Source organism: Myotis yumanensis, unplaced genomic scaffold (assembly GCF_028538775.1).
Source record: "Myotis yumanensis isolate MYYU_CA2020_CCGP unplaced genomic scaffold, mMyoYum1.0.hap1 SCAF_2, whole genome shotgun sequence".
Classification (NCBI taxonomy): Eukaryota; Metazoa; Chordata; class Mammalia; order Chiroptera; family Vespertilionidae; genus Myotis; species Myotis yumanensis.
In genome coordinates this window covers 95,759,062-95,765,061 of record NW_027223753.1, presented here as the reverse complement: position 1 = coordinate 95,765,061, position 6,000 = coordinate 95,759,062, and positions in this window count along the sequence as shown.

The following is a 6,000-nucleotide window of genomic DNA, read 5'->3' as shown; positions in this document are numbered from 1 at the left end:
ACCACACCATCTTGAAAGGGGAGTGGCAACAGCTAGCAGCACAGCCTCCCCACCACCCAGATTAGCCTTGGACAATGCCCTAGACCATGCAGTGAGTCGAATGCCAGTGGGACTTTGCACTCACCCCCTGCTGCAGGCACCACCAGGAATTGCTAATGAGTAGGACCCCATTGTACCTCACATGCACCCCCACCGGCCCCCAGCACCTGCAGCTGACACCTGTGGGACCAGCCCCAGGGGGGAAGGGAATACTGTTCAGAACAGAGACAATCAAAGCATGAGACTCAAGGCAGACCCAGCCTCTGGGCTAAGGAGTCCCCGACCACTGGACCTCAATCAGGTTGCCCAGGGCCCGAAAGGGACAGTGACTCACATTCACTTGCACTAGAGCACCTTCCAGGAGGCACAGCATAGACACACCAAGGGATCAGATTCAATAACATCACAGCAAAATCCCGTGAGACCCACAAGTAGCGGACCCAAAGGTTTCGAGTGTGTGAGTGTATGTGGTTTTGTTTGTTGGTGACTGTGTGTGGGGATTTTTTGTTGCTGTTGTTTGTTTGTTTTTTGCCCCCTTATTTTTCTTTCTTCGTTGTTCTTGCATATTATTAATTTCTCTCTTCCTTTTGATTCTATTCTAATTTAGCCTATTCTTAATATTAGTTTTTCTTATTTTGTTTTGTTTTTCACTTTTTTTCTCATTTCTTTTCCATTTTACTTTTCCTATCTATATTGTAATATACACATTATTACTACACATTATTTTACATCATTAAAATACACATTATTTCATTAATATACACATTATGTTCATTTCACTATTATTATTTCATTTATTTTATGTTTCCTCTTCTTTTTTTCCTCCTATACATAAACAAATTGAAAGATAAAAATCACATGATCATAGAATAGATACAGAAACAGCATTCAACAAAATCCAGCACCCCTTTTTGATAAAAACTCTAATTAAAGTGGGAATAAAGGGATCATACCTCAACATAATAAAGGTCATATATGACAAACCCACAGCCAACATAATACTCAATGGCCAAAAACTAAAAGCATTTCCCTTAAGAACAGGAACAAGATAAGGATGTCCACTTTTATAACCTTATTCAACATAGTACTGGAAGTCTTAGCCACAGTAATCAGATAAGAAGAAGAGATAAAAGGCATCTAAATTGAAAAGGTGGAAGTGAAACTCTCATTATTCGCAGATGACATGATATTGTACGTAGAAAATCCTAAAGACTCCACCAGGAAACTACTAGACTTAATAAATTAATTTGGTGAAGATGGAGGCATAGGTAAACACCGGAGACTGCTGCCGCAAACAACCACTTCAAAAATACAACTAAAAGACGGAACGGACATCACCCAGAACCACAGGAAGGCTGGCTGAGGAGAGACTCTTCAACTAGAAGGAAAGACAGCAGCGTGCCAAGGCTCAGAGGAGGCGCAGTGTGGAAAATTTAAAGGTGCGGAGGTGCGCGCGCAGGGCGGGCTGGTGGCTGATGGCGCGGTTGTCGTTTTCGGTCGGAGTGAGTCTCAGACTCTGGGCTCCAGAGTCGGGCGAGTCTCTAGGGACTCAGACTCAGACGGGAGAAGCGGGATTGTCTAGCATCAGTTGGAACGTGAGGGCAGCTTTCTCTCCTAGGTTTGCAGCGGCTGCTGGGGTTCTGAGAAGCAGAGCCTCTGGGAACGGGACTGAGAGCAGCCATAACTGCTCCCTCCGCCCGCCCTGTTGATCCCGCCCCGCCCAAGCCCTGCGCAGAGCCATTTGCCGGATCTCCTCAGGCAAAGGCTAGATTAGCACCTCTCCAGAGGACAGAAGTTTTCCCACTGCAGATACAGCTGATTCTCACAGCCAGTCGGCGTGGTGGTCAAATCCTTCTAGTAATAACTACAACAATCAAGGTTTAACTAGAACAAGACTGCGCACAAAGACCACAAGGGGGTGCACCAAGAAAGCATAAAAAATGCGGAGATAAGAAAACATGACAGAAATGGAGGATATAGAGCTAAAAAACGCAATTTTGAGGGCTTGCAATAATGTGCTACAAGCTGCCAATAAACTTGATGAGAGCCTCACGAAATCTAATGAGACCCTTGATGTTGTGATAAAGAACCAACTAGAAATTAAGCATACACTGACTGAAATAAAGAATATTATACAGACACCCAACAGCAGACCAGAGGAGAGCAAGAATCAAGTCAAAGATTTGAAATGCGAAGAAGCAAAAAACACCCAACTGGAAAAGCAAAATGAAAAAAGAATCTGAAAATATGAAGATAGTGTAAGGAGCCTCTGGGACAGTTTCAAACACACCAATATCAGAATTATAGGGGTACCAGAAGATGAGAGACAGCAAGATATTGAAAACCTATTTGAAGAAATAATGACAGAAAACTTCCCCCACCTGGTGAAAGAAATGGACTTACAGGTCCAAGAAGCGCAGAGAACCCCAAACAAAAGGAATCCAAAGAGGACCACACCAAGACACATCATAATTAAAATGCCAAGAGCAAAAGACAAAGAGAGACTCTTAAAAGCAGCAAGAGAAAGAAAGTCAGTTACCTACAAGGGAGTACCCATACGACTGTCAGCTGATTTCTCAACAGAAACTTTGCAGGCCAGAAGGGAGTGGCAAGAAATATTCAAAGTGCTGAATACCAAGCACCTACAACCAAGATTACTTTATCCAGCAAAGCTATCATTCAGAAGTGAAGGTCAGATAAAGAGCTTCACAGATAAGGAAAAGCTAAAGGAGTTCATCACCACTAAGCCAGTATTATACGAAATGCTGAAAGGTATCCTTTAAGAAGAGGAAGAAGAAAAAAGTAAAGATACAAATTGTGAACAACAAACATGCATCTATCAACAAGTGAATCTAAGAATCAAGTGAATAAATAATCTGATGTACAGAATGAACTGGTGATTATAATGAATCAGGGACATAGAAAGGGAATGGACTGACTATTCTTGCGGGGGGAAAGGGGAGTGGGAGATGCGGGAAGAGACTGGACAAAAATCGTGCACCTATGGATGAGGACAGTGGGTGGGGAGTGAGGGCGGAGGGTGGGGCGGGAACTGGGAGGAGGGGAGCTATGGGGGGAAAAAAGAGGAACAAATGTAATCTGAACAATAAAGATTTAATAAAAAATAAATAAATGAATGAATTTGGCAACATAGAAGGATATAAAATCAACATCCAGAAATTGATGGCATTTTTATACACTGAAAATGAACTCTCAGTAAGAGAAACTAAAAAAGCAATCCCATTTACCATTGCAACAACAACAAAAAATAAGATACCTAGGAATAAACTTAGCCAAAGAGATAAAAGACCTGTACTTGGACAACTATAGAACATTGAAACAAGAAATAGAGGAAGATACAAATGGAAAAGTATACCATGTTCATGGATTAGAAGAATTAACATCATTAAAATATCTGTACTACCCAAAGCAATCTATAGAGTCAACGCAATCCCTATTAAAATATCAAAGGCATATTTCACAGAGCTAGAACAAATACTCCAAAATGTATATGGAATCATAAAAGAACCCAAATAGCTGCAGCAATCTTGAGAAAGAAGAATGAAGTAGGAGGGATCAAAGTACCAGATACAAAACTATACTACAAAGCAATTATCACCAAAACAAACCAATGAATCAGAACAGTGACCCCATAAATTGACCCAAACCATTACAGTCAATTAATATTTGACAAAGGAGGCAAGAACATACATGGAGTCAAGACAGTCTCTTCAACAAATGGTTTTGGGAAAATTGGACAGAAACATGCAAAAAGATGAAACTAGACCACCAATTTTTACACCATACACAAGAATAAACTCAAAATGGATAAAAGACTTAAATGTAAGGCATGAAACCATAAAAATGCTAGAGGAGAACATAGGCAGTAAAATCTCAGACATCGCACGTAGCAATATGTTTATGGATACATCTCCTAAGGCAAAGGAAACTAAGGAGAAAATAAACAAATGGGACTACACCAAAATAAAAAAGCTTCTGCACAGCAAAAGAAACCACCATCAAAATGAAAAGGAAACCCACTGTATGGAAGAACATATTTTCCAATGATAAGGGGTTAATATCCAAAATATATAAAGTACTCATGCAACTCAACAAAAGGAAGACAAACAATCCAATTTTAAAGCAGGCAAAAGACCTGAATAGACATTTCTCCAAAGAGGACATTCAGTTGGCCAAAAATCATATGAATAAATGCTCAAAGTCCCTAATCATCAGAGAAATGTAAATTAAAACCACAATGAGATATCACCTCACACCTGTCAGAATGGCTATCATCAAAAAATCAACAAATAAGTGCTGGTGAGGATGCAGGGGGAAAGGGACACTAGTTCACTACTGGTGGGAATGGAGATTGGTGCTGCCACTATGGATTCCAGTGATCCCACTTCTGGGAATATGTCCTAAAAACCCCAAAACACCAATTAGAAAGAATATATGCATCCCTATGTTCATAGAAGAGTTATTTACAATAGCTAAGGTTTGGAAATAGTACAAGTACCCACCAGTATATGAATGAATAAAAAGCTGTGGGACATTTACACAATGGAATACTATGCAGCTATAAAAAAGAGGGATCTCTTACCCTTTGGCACAGCATGAGGGACCTGAAAAATAGTATGTCAAGTAAAATAAGCCAATCTGAGAAAGACAAGTATAACATGATCTCACTTATTTGTGGAATCTAATGAACAGAATGAATTGACCAATAAAATAAGACCTAAAGCATGAAGGCTGCCCCTTGTTGGTCAGTGCATGTCATAGCAAGCAGCTGAACTCCCGGTCAAACTCCCAGTCAAAGGAGGGCCAGAGGGGACAATTTGCATATTAGGCTTTTATTATATAGGATAGGCATAGCCCATGATAAGGGCAATAAGCTAGTGAAGACATGGGAAGGTGGGTGGGGGTTGGGAGGAGGTGGACAAAGTAGGGGGAAGGGGCTATATCTATAACACTATCAACAATAAAAATTATATTTTTTAAAAGTTTCAGGTCAAAAACAAACAAAAAGAAATAGAGTGCCATAGACTTTACCCTAAAATACAACGTCTAAATCTCCAGGTGAGACTCTTGAATCTGTGTGCTAACCAGAGATTTCAGGTAAATCTAATGGTAATTTTAGGAAGCACACTCTTTTGCTTCTACCCTACCCTGCCCCCATATTCAGACCAAAGCAGAGACAAAACTACAGGATTCAGACAAATCAAATCCTATAATTTTAGAAAAAGAAATTCCATATCCTCCCATGCTACATTTTACCAGCATACAAAGTCATCTCTATTAGATAATTCTTCTTTCTATCTACCCTAAATGCCTCATGCATGCATTTCCCCTCCCTCCTTCCCTTCTAATGAATTCAGATTTCATTTCTTAATCCCATGACATGCACGAGACTCTATCACTCAGCAGAGATTAACCCCATTCCTAGCATCAGAGAGTTGTCATTAGTCCAAGTTGACCCCACTGTCCATGCCTACTATTGGCTTAGATGATCTGTGAACAATACTCCACTGGAAACTGTTACTGATCTGGAGAGAAGCAATTGACTTAAACTTCCCCTAAAAAAGTTAAGGAGAACGTTCATTCCACTATTGAAAATTTTTCCCCATATATATCCTTCTAAATGCAAAAAGTGAAGCACATAGCTCCAGTGGATGCTATCTTAACAAGTTCTAAGATGAAGTGGATTCCATAGGTAAAAAACAAAAACAAACAAACAAACAAAAAACAGAAAGAATTTGGGGCCTTGCTGGTATCACTGAGCTGCTAAAACAACCAGCTCCCAAAACAGCCCTACACCAATATTTCTGGCTATCTGAGATAGCACACTTAGTATATTAGTGAAGGTTTCTATTGCATGTGGCCTCAATCATCCTGATACCCTCTTGATTCCTTTCACTATAGTTTAAAAACTCACTTTTGATTTTCAAAATATGAATCTTT